The following is a 20,181-nucleotide window of genomic DNA, read 5'->3' on the forward strand; positions in this document are numbered from 1 at the left end:
TTGACGTTTTGGGCATAAGCCCTTCTTCAGACATGAGGAAGGTGTGCCAAGCAGGCTAAGATAAAAGGCAGGAAGCAAAAATAAACACCAATTCAACTGGGACAACACATCTATCCTGGGACAGGCTAAGCAAAGACATGTCAGAGAATTCCTAGAGGCCTGGCACTCCAACCACAACGCCATAAACAATCACATAGATCTCGATGCCATCTATCAACCCCTCAGAAAACAAACAGAAAATGACATCACCACAAACCCCAGGAACCCCATCCAGGACAAACATATAAATAGAAAGCAGGAGACAACAGCTTCGCTTCACTTGGAGGTCGCCACTGATGATGTTACCGAGTCAGGTAATGAAACGTCTGGATATCAAACCTACAGCTCAGCGAGCAAACGTACACCCTGAAGAATACAGAATGGCCTGGACAGAGTAGATTTTGGGAAGATGTTTTCAATGGGAGGAGAGATGAGGACCCAAGTGCAAATTCTTAGAGTAAAGGGAAGACCTTTTGGAATAGAGATAAAGAGAAACTTCTTCAGCCATAGAGTGGTGAATCTATGGAATTCATTGTTACAGAAGGCTGTGGAGACCAGGTCATTGAGTATATTTATGACTGAGATCGATAGGTTCTTGAGTGTCAAAAGGATCAAGGGTTACAGGGAGAAAGTGGGAGAATGGGTTTGAGAAACCTATCAGCCATGATTAAATGGCGGAGCAGACTCCTCTGTTTTATGGTTTCAGAACATTTGTATCTCTTGCATGTTCTTCAATAGAGTTTTGTTGTCAGATGAGTCAGCTTTACTGAAGGAAACTTAACACAATCAAATATTGTTTACTATTTCAGAGACCCTGTCTTGCCTCATGTATAGTTGAGTTAACTCTGTAAACTTCCTTTTAAAACTGACAAAGTATTTGTGGCAGCACATACAACATGTGTTTCACCTCACTGTACAATAGTGTGTGGAATGATCTTCCAGATAACAGTGGAGGCAGGCTCATTGATGACTTGTATGGAAGCGTTATGTGACTTCTTCACCAGGGTTGGAAAGCAGGTGGAAAAGGGGATTAAGGCAGGAGTTAGATCAATCATGAACTGATCAAATGGCAGATCAAGACTCAAGGGCTAAATGACGAACTCCTTATTCATATCAGTATGTTCACATGTATCCCAGAGAGAGCGGACTGAACTCACTGTGTCTTTGTCACAGACCCAAGAGAGGGCAGATTGTCCCTACTGTATTAGTGTCACGTACTTTGAGTAGAGTAGATTGAATGCACAGTGTCTATATCATTGACCCAGAGACAACAGACTATTTACTCTGTGTCTGTGGTAGATCACCAGCACTGCCAATTGAAGATACTCAGTCTGTATCACAAAGATTGGAGAGGACAGATTCACCTCACTGTGTCTGTTTCAATGACTCCACGGAGATGGATGGCATAGAATCTGAAACTGAATTCTTCAAACTACCTCATCATTTAATGAATTTCACAATTTGAGTAAAAGGGTATTTTACAATGCTCTTAAGCTGTTTCCTGAACTTAGTCTGGGTCACAATATATATACAAGTGTTTGTGCAGCAACTTCGGAGCTGGAGAATGAATCCGATATCAAGTACAAAATAATGTAGATGTATGGCCCGATACCCCATTTGACTCATGCGTTTCCATAGAGAGTATGCCATGAACACTGACCATAACAAGATGAAATTCCCTGAGATAACAAACAATAAAATGATGGACTTTCTTCGAGTCCCCATTTCTGGGTCACTGGGATTCTCCCCACTGCTGTGAGCCCGAAGTCTCCTGCGGGCTCTGCTGGCCACTAAAATGTACCTGACACTTAAAGCATTGAGCAGCAGAATCAGAACAAATGGCACTGCTGGGTTCAGGATATAATAAAGACACTCGATTGTTCCCCAGGCTGGAGATGAGAGAATATCAGTTGGTACTGAACAAAACCAGGGGAGATTTCTCAGCGAATACTGAGATGTGAACATAAAGTACCAGAAAATGTTCTTCAAACCACTCAGCACAGTCACTGTTCCCAGAACCACAGCTGCTGTCTTCTCAGTACAAAATTTAATTTGCAGATTTGGGCAACAAATGGCCACATATCGATCAAAGGTAAAAGTGACGGTAAACCAGACAGAACAGTCGGTGGTTCATAAAGGAAGACAGCGTGGACATTACAGATGGGGATGGACCGTATGAAACGTACATTTCTCTTATAAACAATTGGAATGTGCCTCAACAGTGGGTCGAGTATAATAACCAGGATATCTGCTGCTGACATCGCCACCAGGTATCGAGTAATACATTTTGACAGACCACACTTTCCTTGTAACAGTATTATAATTGTTATGGTGTTCACTGTGAGGAAGGAAAATAAACAGAAAAAAATAATCAAGCTTCTGAAAATGTTACCAATTAAACAGAGTACATCATGTAATTTCTATTTGTGTCTCTCTTTCTGAAAAATGTATTGAGATATTTATTCCTATGTTCATCCAATCTACTGGATCAAAAAAGCCATCAATTATGAACTCATACTTGGGATGAAGCAGAAAATGAAGAAATGCAGTTTATAACAAATGATGGGGAGATTGACACTACCCTGACAGGTTATTGAAATGTCAACAAAGGAATGCAGGAAATATCACAAAGACAATGAGAGATATGCTTTAGTTTCTGAAGTGGATCAGAGATCAGTGACCCTGTATTGGGGTGGTGGAAACATCCAGGTTCCTGTTCTTCATCTTTACAGAGTCATTCAGAATTAGTTTGGAAGAATCAGTCCCAGCTCTCCTTCATTCGTATCTGGTGATCATGGTGGGTATCATCACACATTTCCTGCTCCTGATCATCATGCAATGAAGGACAGTTAATACAGGGCTATCTCAGTCTATGTTATAGTCTGACACCTACTCAGAGGTAGTTTCCTTGTCCAGCTGATTGATTTGAGACGGTAGAGTTTGCTACTTTGGAAAATTCTATCAAAGGGCTCTTCCACATCTTCCACATGCCGCACATTGCTGCTGGGGTGCAGTGATGGTGGAAACCGGCAAAGTTTGTGGATGTGGTGCCAGTCAAGGGCACTGCTTTATTATCAAGTTACTTGAGAATTGTTGGACAGACCTCACCTTAGAAAAGTGAGGAGGATTCAATCACAGTCCTGACTTGCCCTTTATCGATAATGGGCAGACTTTGGGGTATCAGGAGGTGAGATATATATCATAGAATCACCAATTTCTGACATGATCATGTAACACTGGTAATTAGATAACTAGACCAGCTCAGTCTATGGTCTATTTCAACACCTCCCCCCCCTCCCCCAGGACGCTGACCCTGGGGAATTCATTGATATGAAGAGAAATGGTTACAATCTCTCTTTTTGGAGATACCTGACACTTGTGTGGAGCAAATGGCACTTGTCAGCTCAGGCCTGAATATTGTTCAAATGTTGTTTCAAATGGACATAGTGTTTGACAAGGAGAAAGGGAGGACTGCAGATTGTGGATATCAGAGACACAGAGCATGGTGCTGAAAAACACAGTCGGTCTGGCAGCATCCAAGGAACAGGAGACTCGACATTCCTGATGAAGGGCAAAAAACAGGAACGTCAATTCTCCTGCTCCTCGGATGCTGCCTGACTGGCTGTGCTTTTCCAGCACCACACTCTTTGATAGTGTCTAACAAGGCAGAAAGGGGACTAAACATTGTGGAACAATCAACAAACATCCTGAATGCTGACCTTATGATGGAGGAATTGGAAATGATGAAGCAGCTGAAGATAACTGGGCCGAGGACACTTCCCTGAGGAACTCCTGCAGAGATGTCCTGGAGCTGAGGTGACTGACTTCCAACAACCACACCCATCCTCCAACGTGCCAGGAATGACCACAACCAATGAGAGTTTCATCCCATTTCTCATTATTTTAGGTTTCTTTCAGGTAAGACTTGGTCACTTCCTGCTTTGATGTCAAGTGTAGATTCTCTCACCTCAGGGGTCCAGCTCTTTTGTCCTTGTTTGGATATTAGTTGTTATGAGGTCTGGTGCTGAGCAACCCTGCAGAGCTGGACACCAGTGAACAAGTTATTGCTGAGGGAGTGCAGCTTGATAATACTCTTGATGACACCTTCCACCATGTTGTTAATTCTGATCAGACTGATGGGGTGGTAATTATTTGTATTTGCTTTTTTCTACACTTTGAGATTTACCTGTTTTTATCCCTATATTAATAGGTGGTTGCCAGTTTTGTAATTGCACTGGAACAGTTCAACTCAGAGCATGGCGAGTATTGGAGCTATTAACCACTGACAAGATATTTTCAGAACCATTGCTATATACAGTGCCTTAGCTGTTTCTTGTGTTATCTCCTGGTGAACATTAGATAACCTCTACTGAAGCACAGTCCAGCATGCAGACTACATACCCAGGAAATGGAAAGGGAGATTATGTTTAATAATCACCCCGTTACCAGAAGGAAGCCATTCAGCCCATCAGATTTGCACGGGCTGTCTACAAGTTTGGACTTAGTGACAACCACTTGCTCTTCCCCATCACCCTGCACATTGATTTGATTTCAATAATCATTTCATCCCTTTTCATTGTCTCAATACAACCTGACCAACCTTCCTTCTCCATCAACTATCAAGTTAATTACTTATTCGGAATGGGACCTGAAAATTTATTATTTGTCAGAAATGGAAACCATCAGTTCAACATACTCTCTTTCACAGGATATCTAGTGATCCAAATTTACAGCAACATTCTAATAATTTATTAGGTTGGGCTAAACCTGCGGAGAGCTAAGATAACATTTCAGGGTGATGATGTTCTGTCAGCACTCCCAGCCTTTTCTGTCCTTATTTCGGATTTCCAGCATCTGCAGTATTTTGCTTTCGTTAAACCATTTTATAACTTTCCATTAATATTGACAGAATTTATCCAAAATCTCATGAACTGTTTTGAGTGACCTCAATGCAATTCTGGGAATGCTTTCTCAACCCCGTGGTGAATGGCGAGACTTTTGAAGAGTCTTGGATTGCAATACATCTCAAACTGGTAACAGGTCTCTGTACCTCAGTGTAGGATTCATTTTATTATGGCACTGTCAAATTAGTGATCGTATTGTTCATTATAAAATTGTATTCTATATGTAATATAGTCAGAGAAGTGAGATGGATAGGCTCAACTGAACATTAGTTACAATTTTGTACAAGTCATGTGATGCGGTAAAATGTTGGAAAAGATTAATTCAGAGGATGCAAAGATCCTTTATTTCAAAGTTGATAGAACATGGATTTGCATATTAGCCAGTGACACCCACAGACTGGAACAGCCAAAACAGTCATGAAGAGGGGCACGTGCATCGTAGTCTCACTAATTAGTCATTTTAATAAATAAACAGCAAGGAGAAATGGATTTCAAAACCAGGGTATTATCACGGAAAGGACAGTTAGGTAACAGATTAATCACCTGATTGAGTAGATACAGAGCTTTACTCAATATAACACAGAACCAAGCGGCAAACTGTGTATAAAGTAATGGTTTGTAAGACATTAAACATATATCTTGAGGAAAAGGCAGCGATAGGCTGCAGTTAAGGGACAAGGTTGAGGACTGCAGCTTGAGGACAGGTGTTCCATTGTGAATGTGACAACTGACCACTGCCCTTTGCTCAGTATCACCACTTTGTGTCTATTGTGGGAAATGTAATCAAGTCTGTGAAACGTGTGAAAATGCTCATTATACTCATTTTTTTGGAGCTAATCCACCTGAAATTTCCTTTGGATTAGCTCTGCCACCTTGGTGTGTTATTGTAATTGACCTATGGCTTGCAATGACATGATAGCAAAGGTCAGAAGTTATATCAGTTTTAATCTGGTTAAAATCTTTACAGTAAGGACGAGAAGGAAAAAAAGAAAACGATAGAAAGTAAACAGGAAATGCTGGAAATTCTCAGCAGCTCTGGCAGTGCCTGTGGGGAGACAGAGTTAACATTTCAGGCTGCTAACCCTTTGTCAGAACGGGAAATGTACTGAAACAGGATTTAAACCAGTCATGGAAAGGAAGGAACAACAAATGAAAAGATCTGTCGTAACCCGGGAGACAGGAGACATTAGATGGGAGAAGGGATGAAAACGAAAAGCAAAATGAGATTGTACCAGGACAAGTAAAGGAGCAAAAATTATAAATAGGAAAATCCAAAATCATCATCAAAGATGTTTCCCAAATAATGGGACAATGTTTACATTTAACATTGAGTTCAACAACTTCAGATCAAAAGCTCGAAACCGTTCTATTGTTGTGACAGAATGATGATTTTGGATTTATACATCTTCAAGATATTTATCTTTTCTCTCTTTACCATTCATGACAATTCTTGCTATCCTTTAATCTCTCCTGTCTTCCACCCAAGTACAGACCTTTCCATGTTTTCCCCAGCCATCTCATTTCCCTGCCCTATTTAAATAAATACCCCTGACCACTCTGAGTTCTGACTCCAGGCCTCTAACCTGAATTCCTGACTGTCCCACTCTCCATGGATGCTGCCCGATCTGTTGAGTACTTTGGGAGTTGTGGTTTTATTTCAGGTTGGCAGAATCTGCGGTATTTTACTCCATATGGGGAGTTAAATGTTGGAGTCTCTGAAAAATCCCCACACCTCTAATAGGCCGGACAGAATTCCATTACGACAAAGCAATGATTGGAAATGAGTCCACTGCAAAATCAATGAAAACATAATCACAACTGACACCTCGTTGTAAATCAGGGAAGTGGTACATCAGGTTTGGAGCAAAAGGAACACCTGAGGATGAAACAGGGATTTCCTCAGTAGGTTGAGGAGTAAATAAACTAACAGGATCATATTGAATGGGAAAAATAATAGATTACTCCATATCATTGAGGATTGTGACAATGTTCCGATGGACTTTAATCAGAGTTGTGTTGAACAGATATGACACAGACTGGACGCTTACAAACATCAGTGACCCTGTACTGTTCCACTGGGACTGGTGAGATACACTTATGGCTCCAACTCTGAGTTGTAGGGCAACATTTCAAACTTTGATGACACGATCCGTGGAAATAAGTGAGGAAAATTGTACAGGAAATCAGGTTGCATTGACAGGCAGCGAAATGAGCAGATGCATGGCAAATGTGAGAGGTAACACATCTTGTCCAGAAGAAAATTTATTATCTATGAGCACACAGAGTCACAGAGCCCAGCAATAGCTTTGTCAGTGACTAGACCGAGTTCTGTAAGCCCACCATCAGGTTTAGACAGTGGACACTCTTGTTCAGTCAAAGGTATTGTTTGGACGGTACTATAGCTATAGCCTCAGATGGTTTCTGCATTCTCACTGATGTTAGTATCTGCACATAGGGCTGAGCCAGGCTGGAAACAGTGTAAAACACCCACTGTTGCTCATGGGAGATGAAAGCGGTTGGGTATGTAGTGGGGTCTACAGTGAGGGATTGGTGTCTGCTTAATGTTCTCTCCTGCAAATCCTCCTGCTACATGTCTCAGCTCTGGGCCATAGAGTCATAGAGTCACAGAGCACACAAATAAACCTTACTGTCCAACTGGTCCATGCCAACCATGTTTCCTGAACGGAGTTCGTCCTACTAGCCTGTATTTGTCCCATATCCCTCTGAACCTTTCCTATCCATATATCTGTTCAAAATTACTTTAAATGTTGCCATTGTCCCAAACACTAACGCTTCTTCTGGTAGCTCTTTCCATAGAAACACCACACTTTGTGTGATAAAGTTGCCCCTCAGGTTCCATTCAAATCCTTTCTTTCTCGCCTTAAATCTGTACCCTCTGGTTTTGAACAAGTTTGCCAAATGCCTTCTTCATGACCCTGTCGACCTGTGATGCCAGTCTCATGGTACTACGTGCCTGTACCCCTTGGTTTCTCTGTTCGACAACTCTCTCCATGGCCCTCCTATTAACTGTGCTGACTCCTTGGTGTGGTTAACTACATGGGGGTGGTGTGGAGGAAAAAGGATTGCAGCTGGGGTTGAGCAGGTCATTGAATAAGCTTGTGTTGGAGTCAATCTTCTCCAGTACAAATACAGGAACACTCTCTCATAGCCAACAGTTATGGCACTGAGACCTTTGCCTGGCTTTGGATTTAGTCAGACATTGGTTTGGACATACTCAGCAGTTTGAACAAAAGAGGGGTCATGGGTCACTTGGAGCATGGGAATAGATTGGCGCACAAGCAGTGAAACCAATAACAAGTCCAAGAACAGGCATTGTCTGGGTAAGTTAATCGTAATTGAGCAACAACTTTGAGAAACAATGCAAGGCAAATTCTGAAAGTCCCCAGTTTACCTACAACTCTGTTTTCTTGGCTGCCAGTCTTGAGAGAGCATACTTGTTTACGCCTGATGTAGCAGGAATGGGGGTGGGTGAGTGGCGTGGTCGGATATGTTGGTCAGGATGAGGAACTGAGAAGGTAAGTTGACTGAAAAGGTCCCTGTGATGAGACACACTGTGGAAACAGTGGCTATCAGAATCAGTGCCAGGAAAGAGCATGAGGTTGACAAAGCTTGGGTTCAAATCCCTCCTATCGGAAGGATGTTGTGAAACCTGAAAAGATCCAGAGAAAGGTTACAAGGATGTTGCGAGGGTTGGAGGATTTGAGCAAAAAGAGGGTCTGAATAGACTGGGGCTGTTTTACCTGCAGTGTTGGAGACTGAGAGGTGGCTGTAGAGAGTTTTAAAAATCATGAGGGGTCTGGATAGAATAAAAAGACATGGTCTTTTCTCTGGTGCAGGTGAGTCCAGAACTGGACGGCATAGTTTTAGGGTGAAAGGGGAAAAGTTTAAAAGGAACCTAAGGTGGAACTGTTTCATGCAGAAGGTGGTGCGTATCTGGAATGAGCTGCCAGAGGAAGTGGTGGAGGCTGTTCTAAAATTACAGCATTTGGATGGTTATATGAATACGAAGGGTTGAGAAAGATATGGGCCAGGTGTTGGCAAATGGGACTAGATTAGGTTGGAATATCTGGTCAGCATGGATGAGCTGGACTGAAGGGTCTGCTTCCGTGCTGTACATTTCTCTAACTCTTTGACTCTAAATGGATCGGTAAGATTCTGAACAATCTCACTGATCCTCATGACTTGGCCAAGGATGGGGTGAGCGTCAATGGATAACGATGAATGACAGGAACATTAATAGAGTGAAACATGATTTTCAGATCTAATGGGCGGACATATCTTCAGCAGGGACTACAGTAACAGCAGCAAGGAGGAGAGAGGAACTGGCAGGAAAAGCGATGCAGTTAGTCATGACTAATAGAGCTAATATCAGGGCTAGGGACTTACCCGGAACACCAACAATAACAAGGGTGGGATAGTAAATGTGTTGAATAACCAGGAGTATATAACGGATCCGAGTTGTTAATGACATCATGTGGTAATTTGCAGAAATATAATCAATTGTTGCTGAGAAACTCCTGCCCATTGTTGTAAAATTCCGATCTTCTGTGTTCAGATTCCAACCCATGGTTGTAAAATTCCAATCTATTGTTCTCTGATTTGAATCTCTCTTCTCCCGAGCTCCCAGTCTCTGGAGCTGTCGGTCTCTGTTAGTGCTGGGGGTGATGCTGGAGGTGATGCTGTCACTGATACTATCGCTTCGTACATTGTAAGGAATTTGTAATTAATAGAAGAGGGAAACCCTCCTGGGACACAATTATAGTCCACAGAGTTTGGCATTAAATGCAGTCACAAAGCAAACAGGTTCAGTTGAAGCGTTTCAATCCAGTAAAGTATTCCCCATGACGATAGGACTTGTACCCACCTTGGACAATATGTTTATGAGTTACTGAGAGGACAGATCGCGGAGGCATTGACCATAATGTTTCATTTCTCTGGAGATATTTAAGTGGTTCCAAAGAGCTGGATGGTTATATACAATGGACACCTCCTCAAAAAAATGTGAGAGGAATAATTGCTGTTCCTCCAGCCAATAACAAGGACATAAGAACGAGGAGCAGGGGTAGGCTGTCTGCCCCTTCAAGCCTGATCCACCGTTCAATAAGATCATGGCTGGTCTTTTCATGGCCTCAGCTCCACTGACCCGCCCTCTCACTGTGTCCTTTAATTCCTTTCTTTTTCAAAAATATCGATCTTTGTTTAAAAACATTTACTGAACTCGTGTCAACTGCTTCCCTGAACAAGGAATTCCATGGATTACCAACCCTCTGGATGAAGACATTCCTTCTCAACTTAGTCCTAAATCTGCTCCCTCGAATCTTGAGGCCATGTCCTCTCATCCTAGTTTCACTCTCCAGTGAAAAAGTCCTTTCTACTACTATCTTGCTTATTTCCTTCATAATTTTATATTTTTCCAGAAGAACCCCCCCCCCCCCTTATTCTTATGAATCCCAATGAATATAATTCTAATCCACTCAGTATTTCCTCATAAACCAACTCCCTCAAACCTGGAGTCAACCTAGTCTCCTCGAGGAACCCCCTCTGCACCCCCTCCACTGCCAGTATATCGTTTCTCAAGTAAGGAGACCAAAACTGCACACAGTACACCAGGTGTGGCCTCACTAGCACCTTGTACAGCTGCAACATTACCTCTCTGCTTTTAAACTGAACCCCTTTAGTAATAAAGGACAAAATTCCATTTTCCTTCGTAATGACTTGTTGTACCTGCAGACCAACCCTCTGTGATTCATGCACAAGGGCACCCCGGTCCCTCTGTATAGCAGCATGCTGCAACCTTTTACCATTCAAGTAATAATCTGTTTTACTGTTACTCCGACCAAAATGGATGACTTCACATTTATCAACATTGTATTCCATCTGCCAGATCCTTGCCCACTCACAGCCCACTCACTCAGTGTATCTATGTTCCTCTGCAAAGTTTCACCATCCTCTGCACACTTTGCTCTGCCACTCATCTTAGTATCAGCTGCAATCTTTGACACCCTACACGTGGTCCCCAACTCCAAATCATCGATATAGATTGTAAATAAGTGCTTTCCCAACACCAATCCCTGAGGCACACTGACTAGTCACTGGTTGTCACAACCATCTTCCTCTGTGTCTGGTCTGACTCCAACCACCGGAGAGTTTGTCCTCCATTGATTCCCGTTTTGCTCAGACCCCTTGATGCCACACTTGGTCCAATTGGCCTTGATGTCACAGACTGTCACTCTGCCCTCCCCTCTGGAACTCAGCTCTTTTGTCCATGTTGGAACCAAGGCGGTAATGAGGTCAGGAGCTGGGTGGTCCTGGTGGAACCCAAACTGGGCGTCACTGAGCAGGTTATTGCTGAGGAGGAGCTGCTCAATAGCACGGCTGATGTCACCTTCCATCACTTCACCAATGGACTGATGGGACGGTAATTGGCCGGGTTGGATTTCTCCTGCTAAATATGTACATGGCGTACCTGAGTAATTTTCTACTTTGTCGGGTAGATGCCAGTGTTGTAACTGTACTGGAACAGCTTGGCCAGGGGAACAGCAAGTTCTGAAGCACACATCTTCAGTATTATTGTTGGAATGTTGTCAAGGCCCATAGCATTTGCAGTGTCCAGTGTATCCCATAATTTTGTGATATCACATGGAATGAATCAAATTGGCTGAATACTAGAGTTTGTAATGTTGGGTACCATTGGAGGAGGGTGAGATGGATCATCCACTCAGCAGTTCTGATGGAAGATTCCTGCAAATGCTTCATCCTTATCTTTTGCACTGATGTGTTGGGTCTTCCATAGTTGAGGATGGGAATGTTTCTGGACCTACTCCTCCAGTGAGATGCTAAATTGTCCATCGTCATTCACGACTGGATATGGCAGGACTGCAGAGCTTAGATCTGATGCCTTGATTGTGGGATCTCTTAGCTGTGTCTGTGACTTGCTGTTTATGCTGATTGCCTTGCAAGTAGTTCCGTTTGGTGACTTCATCAGGTTGACACCTCATCTTCAGCTGTACCTGTTATTGCTCCTGGCATGGCCTCCTACACTCTTCACTGAACCAGGGTTGATCCCGTGGCTTGATGGCCATGGTTGAGTGGGGGATGTGCTGGACCATGAGGTCATTGCGCTGCTGTTGATGACCCACATCACATCATGGATGCCAATGCCTTAGTTGCTAGATCTCATTTCGCACGGTGATAGTGCCACACAATGGAAGCTATTCTCAATGTGAAAGTGGGACTCTGTCTCCTTAAGGACTGTACGGTGATTGCTCTTCCTGCTACTGTCATGGATAGGGGAATCTGCAGTCAGCAGATTGGTAAGTGTTAGGGACCAGGCCAGACCCTCTCAAAACATTTCAAGAGAGTAGCGCAGAACTTAACTGTGATCATTTTTTATCGGAGGTATATTGCGGATATTCCAGAAGGAATGCAATTGATTAAACCATGTAGTTTTGAACAAAACAGAGTTTATTTACAAGATTGCCAAAAGAAAACAAAATACCAAATAACTTACCCGATCTGAAAACCCAACAAGCTGGCCCAACATAATGATGCTGATCCAAATATTTGCAACATTCCCACTCAGCACACAAGGTAAACTCAAACACAGGGTCTTCCAGGAGAGATGTCAGAGAGAGAGGAGGATCAGCATGGGCCTGCTCCTTTGGGTCCAGCAGCTTGAAACCTTCCTGACAGTTTTCAGTGAATAACCAGACTGCCAAAACACCAAACCAAACTAATCTGGCATTAGTGAACCAGATGGGCTTTGCCATGGTCATCTGTATGTTCTTCACTGCAGATTTTATTTTTAAATAGAATTCAAATTCCATCATCTGCTGTGGCAGGAGTCAAACCTGGGTCCCCAGATCATTGGCTGAGTTTCTGGAGAGATAGTCTCGTAATAATACCATGAGACCATCACCTCCCTGCCTCCACTACATGGAGGTCTCGAGGATACTTCTTGGAGATTTATAGAGGACTGTATGGAGGGTATAGGAGACTGTGTGGAGGGGTATAGAGAACAGTATGGAGGGGTATAGAGGACTGCATCGAGGTGTATAGAGCACTGTATGGAGGGGTAAAGGAGACTGTGTGGAGGGGTATAGAGAACAGTATGGAGGGGTATAGAGGACTGCATGGAGGTGTATAGAGCACTGTATGGAGGGGTATAGGAGACTGTATGGAGGGGTATAGCGGACTGTATGGAGGGGTATAGGAGACAGTATGGAGGGGCATAGAGGACTGTATGGAGGGGTATAGAGGACTGTATGGAGGGGTATAGAGGACTATATGGAGGGTATAGGAGACTGTATGGAGGGTATAGAGGACTGTATGGAGGGGTATAGAGGACTATATGGAGGGGTATAGAGGACTGTATGGAGGGTATAGTAGACTGTGTGGAGGTGCATAGAAGTTTTTGTTGAGTTCTAAAGAGAACTGCATGGAGATGTAGAGAGAATTTCATGGAAGTCACAACAGCAAATCTTCTTTCTCAGAAGGCGAAGGAAATTCAGCACGTTCATAAGGACTCGCACCGACGTTTATAGCTGCACCATGGAAAGCATTGTATCTGGGTGCATCACGGCTTGGTACGGTAACAGTTCTGTCCAGGACCAGAAGAAACTACAGAAAGTTATGAACACAGCCCACTCCATGACACAAACCAACCTTCCATCTATCGACTCCATCTATAGTTCTCAATGCCGCGGAAAGACAGCGAACGCCATCAAAGACCCCTCCCACCCGGTCAGACTCTCTTCCAACCTCTTCCATCAGGCAGGAGATGCCACAGCTTCTTCCCTGCTGTTCTTAGACTGCTGAATGGACCTCTCTAATTTCAAACCTAATGCTGATGTGTTTGTACATCTCCTGTGTAGCTGTAACCCTATTGTATCTCGATCTGTCGAAATACCTAATGATCTGTCTGTATGTTATGATTCTTAGAACACACAACATTATACTGCAGTACAGGCCCTTCAGTCCTCGATATTGTGCTGACCTGTGAAACCAATATGCAGCTCATCGAACCTACATTATTCCATTATCATCCATGTTCAGTTAATGACCATTTAAATGCCCTTAAAGTTAGTGAGTGTACTTCAGTGCAGGCAGTGCATTCCAAACCCTTACTACTGTCTGAGTAAAGAAACTACCTCTGACATCTGTCCTATATCTATCACCAATCAATTTAAAGCTATGTCCCCTCGTGCTCGCCCTCACCATCCGAGAAAAAAAAGCTCTCCCTGTCCAACCTGTCTAATCCTCTGATCATCTTGTACGTCTCTATTCTGTCACCCTCCACCTACTTCTTTCCAAAGAAAACAGCCTCAAGTCCCTCGGCCTTTCCTCTTAAGACCTTCCCTCCATACCAGGCAATACCCTGGTACGTTTCCAATGCTTACATGTCCTTTCTATAATGTGGTGACCAGAAATGTACACAATATTCCAAGTGAGGCTGCAGCAGAGCTTTGTACAGCAGCAACATGCCCTCATGGCTCCAAAACACCATCCCATAACCAATAAAAGCTAACACATCGTATGCTTTCTTAGCAGCCCTATCAACCTTGGTAGCCACTTTCATAGAACATAAAACATTACAGCACAGCACAGGCTCTTCAGCCCTCGATGTTGCGCTGACCTCTGAAATTAATCTGATTCCACTCTAACCTACATCGTTCCATTACTTTCCTTATGTATGTCCAACGCACATGTAAAGGCCCTTAACATCAGCGAGTCTACCTCCTTTGCAGGCAACGCATTCCACACCCCTACTACTCTCTGAGTAAAGAAACTACCTCTGATATCTGTCGTACATTTATCACCCTTGAATTTAATGCTATATCGCCATGTGTTAGCCTTCACTATCTGAGGGAAAAGGCTCTCACTGTCCCCCCTGTCTAATCCTCTGATTATTTAATACGTCTCGATTTAGTCATCTCTCAACCTTATTCTCTCTAATGAAAACAGCCTCAAGTTCCTTAGCCTTTCCTGTTCAGACCTTCCCTCATAGCAGGCAACATCCTAGTAAATCTCTACTTTCCAAAGCTTCTACATGCTTCCTATAATTCAGTGACCAGATGGGCATGCAATATTCCAGGTGTGGCCTTACCAGTGTCTTTTACTGCTGAAGCATGAACTCATAACTCCAAAACTCAATCCCCCTCCCAATAAACACCAACACACCATATTCCTTCTTAACAACCCAATCAACCTGAGTGGCAACTTTCAGGGATTTATGCACCTGGACAGCGAGATCTCTCTGCTCATCTACACTGCCAAGAATTTTACCATCAGCCAGGTACTCTGCATTCCTGTTACTTCTTCCAAAATGAACTCCCCCACATATTTCCGCATTAAACTCCATTTTCCACTTCTCAGTCCAGCTCTGCATCTTATCAATGTCCCTCTGCAACCCACAACATCCTTCAGCACTATCCACAACTCTGAGTGTAATCTGCAAATTTACTAAGCAATCCTTCTCCGAACAACTCCAGATCATTTATAAAAAATGACAAACAGCAGTGGCCCCAAAACAGATCCTTGCAGCACATCACTAGTAACTGAGCTCCAGGATGAGCACTTCCCAACAATCACCACCCTCTGTCTTTGTTCAGCTTTCCAATTTCTGATCCAAACTGCTAAATCACCTTCAATCCCAAAACTCCATATTTTGTGCAATAGTCTGCCATGTGGAACCTTATCAAACACCTTACTGACGTCCGTATACACCACATCAACCGCCTTACCTTCATCCACCTGTTTGGTCACCTTCTTGAAGAACTCAATAAGGTTTGTGAGGCATGACCATTTTGACAGAACCATTTTGACTATCCCTCATCAAATTATTCCTTTCCAGATGATTATAAAACTTATCTCTTATATCCTTTTCCAACATCATACCCACAACCGAAGTAATGCTCACTGGCCCATAATTACCAGGATTGTTCCGATTCTCCTTCTTAAACAAGGGAACAACATTTGCTGTTATCCAATCTTCTGGCATGACTCCTGTCAACAACTATGACATACGATTCGAAGCCAAAGCCTCTGCAGTCTCCTCCCTGGCTTCTCAGAGAATCCGAGGGTAAATCCCATCTGGCCAAGAGGCCTCATCTATTTTCAGATCTTCCAAAATTGAGAAAACATCTTCTTTGTTGACCTCAATCCCATCTAATCTTGTAGCCTATATCTCCATATTTTCGCTAACATTGCCCTTTTCCAATGTGACTACTGACGAAAATTATTTATTGAGCGCTTCCTCTATGTCCTCAGATTCCACACAGAATTTTCCATTACAATCTTTGATTGGCCTTAATTTAGCTCTAGTAATTCTTTTCTTCCTGATATACCTACAGAAAGCCTTAGGGTTTTCCATGATCCTATCCGTCAACAACTTCTCATGTCCCCTCATGGCTCTTCTTCGCCTCTACTGCCCACAAAACAAAACCTTTCACTGTACTTAGGGACATGTGACAACAATAAATCAAATCAAATGTTGTACATGGGTCTGAAAGGGTTAATACTGATTGAGTGTAAAAGGGACAACCCACAGCAATCAGGACATGGTGGGAAGATCGAGGACGAGTCAAACAAAACATCGGATCCTTCTAACAGTCTCTGTTACAGTGGACAACACATCCTTCTGATGTGTAAGTAATCACTGAGAGGCAATGAGCTATCCCCTGTATGGTATGTGAGATTCACGTTCTAGTTAGGGAGCAATTCTCAGGCCTCTCGTATATCTAGAAGATTGGAAGTAATTGGAGATATAGGATTTAGTATAAAATTTATATAATCTTGTGTTTTTAGAGAAGCTTTACAACTCTTCACATTTGTTAATCTTACACAAGGGAAAGAGGCCACTGTTTCCTTTCCAAAGCAGTCTATATAAAGTAAGCCATCTTTTACAGTCACACAGCTGCACTGAATCCCAGAGCAGTACCACACCAGTCTGTGGGTCGCAACAAAGCAACTACATTAGAAAACACATACATTATGCTGGAAGTGACAAGTAAATAAAGCACTTGAGATGTTTTGTCTCAAGGCAGGATGTGATTTTGTACCCATGCATTAGGTTTCAGATCCAGTTTGATGCCTGTCTGGTATTTATGATGAGGGTAACTGGGCAAACGAATGGCTGCAAGGGGATCAGGATTAGGAGCTGAATATTCAAGGATTTACTTCCTATCGAAAAGATAGGCAAGTAGACAGAGGATTCAGGAACTGGGACACAATATACACCAGGAGTTAGGAAATGCAAAGTTACAGTGATCATCGGGGATTTCAGGTGGACGAGGAAAATCAGGTAGGCAGTGGAGTGCAAGAAAAGGAATTTGTGGAATGTCTACAAGATGGCCTTTTGGAGCAGTTTGTGGCGGAGCCCTCGAGGGAACAGGCAATTCTAGATTTAGTGTTAAAAGCAAATTTTTAGTGTTGTTCAGTGAGGCAGACTTGATAAGGGAGCTTAAGGTGAACGGACCCTTAGGAAGCAGTGATCATAATATAATTGAATCTACTCTGAAATTTGAGAAGGAGAAGATAAAATCAGAGGTAACAGTATTACAGCTGAATAAAGGCAGCTCCAGAGGCATGAGGGAGGAGCTGGGGAGAATTGACTGGGAGAGGAGCCGAGCAGGAAAGACAGTGGAATAGCAATGGCAGGAGTTTCTGGGAGTAATTCAGGAGACACAGCAGAGATTCATCCCGAGGGAAAAGAAATATGTTGCAGGGAGGATGAGGTAACCATGGCTGACTAGGGACGTCAGGGATTGCATAAAAGTGAAACAGAAAGCATATAATGTGGGGAAGGGCAGTGGGAAACCAGAGAACTGGGATACTTACAAAAAACAACAGAGAGTATGGAAAATAAAGAACATGAAAGCATGGGAAGGGTTAAAGTATGAAGACCACTGGCAATCTGTGCTCTGTGGAAGGCAGGATGGGAGAACCATAGTGGAACATTCTTACACTAATTAGCAGAGTAAGGTTAAGGCTGAAAGATCACTATGGTGTGATGAGATAACACAAGTAATAAAGCAAGTTTCTCTGTTCAGTGTTATTATTATAACAGGATATTTGGCACATGACATTAAAATATCTAATTAATAGTTAGTAAAGTCAGCTTGAGACAGGAGACTATTGTAATAGATGGAATAGCTAAATATCTATCGTGACAAGTTAGTCTTGAATGGAAAGATCACTACAGCAAAGTTAGCAATAAATATCTAACCGTGACAATAGAATAACATTAAGTAGAATGTACAACTAAAGAGATAATGGGAACTAAAATCACTGGCTTATTGTGTAGCTAGAATGGGGTACTTTGATTAAAAAAGTTGGACATGCTGATAAGCTAACAGAAACATAATAAAAAAATAAAAATCCACAGACCCTGAGGTTCGTGGGCATTCGAGAAACTGTTTTCTCAGTGTCACGGTTTTTTGTTTGCAAATAAAATACCTACTTCTAGAAGAACTCTCTGCATCTCCTGGTGTTTCTCTATATTTTCTCCACAACAAGGGCAACAAAAAATAGAAATAAGGAGGGAGAAGATTAAATGTGTGGGTAAACTAACCTACAGTATAAATGAAGACTGTAAGTTCCTTTAGATACATAAAGAGCAAAAGAGAGGCAAAAGTGGACATAGAACTGCTGGAAAATGACACTGGAGGGATAGTGGTGGGGAACAAGGAAATGGCTGAGGAACTTACTTTACATCAGTCTTCATGGTGGAAGACAACAGTAATATCCCAAAAATACAAGACAGTGAGGAGGCAGAGTTCGAAATGGTGGCCATCACCAAGGAGAAGGTGCTAGACAAACTGAATGGCCTGAAGGTGGATAAATCACCTGGACCAGATGGACTACACCCCAGGATTCTATGGGAGATAGCTGAAGAGATAGTGGAGCAAAGTCAGCATGGTTTCATCAAGGGAGGGTAATGTCTGACAAATCTTCTAGAATTCTTTGAGAAAGTAACAAGCAGGTTAGACAAAGGTGAGTCAATGGATATTATCTGCCTGCACATCAAGAAGGCCTTTGACAATGTGCCTCACTGGAGGCCACTGAGTAGAATAAGGGCCCATGGTGTTGGAGGCATGGTGCTAGTGAGGATCTAAAATTTGAATTTAGGGTATCGTCAGAAGCAACAAGTACATGTAGACTTTTATTAAGCACAAAATGGCTTTTCAAATTAAAATAACAGAACAAAATGTCTTTAGATTTTTCTTTGACACTGTGAACTTGAACTGATGCTTTGCTGAGTTGGTTGTATTTAGAGAAAAGAGGAAACAATGGAGTTTTCATTATATGAAACATAAGACAGTGATTTGGTATTTGAACTAACCTTGAACTAGCAAGCACGGGATAAATGGCACTTAAAATAATCTGTTTCTCAGGAAGTTTCATTGGAAAAACCTGCTGTCAATCATGTCACCTTATTACTTTTGATTGGTCGTTTCTTATAATTAAGGCTGTGCTGTCTCTTAAAAAATAAACATCTCAATAATGTGTAATTTTCGAATGTAATGGCACCATTTCTGCATGGAACAGAAACACTTTTAACCTCTGTGTTGCTGGACAAATCTGCGCCAGGCTTCCTGAATTTATGAAACTGGTAACATTGCTTTAAACAAACCGTACTCGTAGGGATTCATTTGACAGATCTTGAGACTGTGGGGTCCCCCCTGGGATTCGAGATCTTCACAAACATGGATAGAAACCTGGCTGTCTGGCAGGAAGCAGAGAGTGGGGATGAAAGGGTCCTTCTCAGGATGGCAGCTGGTGACAATCCATTTTCCGCAAGACTCAGTGTTGGGACCACGACGTTTCACTTGATACATTAACGATCTAAATGAAGGAATCAAGGACATTCTGGCTACGTTTGCAGATGATACAAAGGTAGGTAGAGGGACAGGCAGCATTTTGGAGGCGGGGAGGCTGTAGAAGAATTTAGACAGATTAGGAGAGTGACAGATGGAGCACAATGTGTGGAAAGCGTGATGCATTTTGGTAGGAAATATAGAGGCATAGACTATTTTCTAAATGAGGAGAAAAATCAGAAGTCTGAAGTGCAAAGAGACTCTAGTCCAGTATTTTCTCAAGTTAAACTTGCAAGTTGAATTGGAAGCTAGGAAGGGAAATGCGATGATGGTGTTTATCTTGAGAGGACTTGAATATAAAAACTGGGATGTATTTCTGAGGCTCTGCTCAGAGCACATTC

At 42.6% G+C, this 20,181-nt stretch overlaps 1 pseudogene; it reads right to left on the reverse strand.

The window, feature by feature from the left end:
- Positions 1-1,479: 1,479 nt before the first annotated feature.
- LOC148148603 (putative G protein-coupled receptor 139) overlaps positions 1,480-20,181 on the reverse strand; it is a 30,308-nt pseudogene continuing 11,606 nt past the window's right edge.

This window comes from Chiloscyllium plagiosum, unplaced genomic scaffold (genome assembly GCF_037043375.1).
Source record: "Chiloscyllium plagiosum isolate Xiang-an unplaced genomic scaffold, Cpla_swu_hap1 HiC_scaffold_12, whole genome shotgun sequence".
NCBI lineage: Eukaryota > Metazoa > Chordata > Chondrichthyes > Orectolobiformes > Hemiscylliidae > Chiloscyllium > Chiloscyllium plagiosum.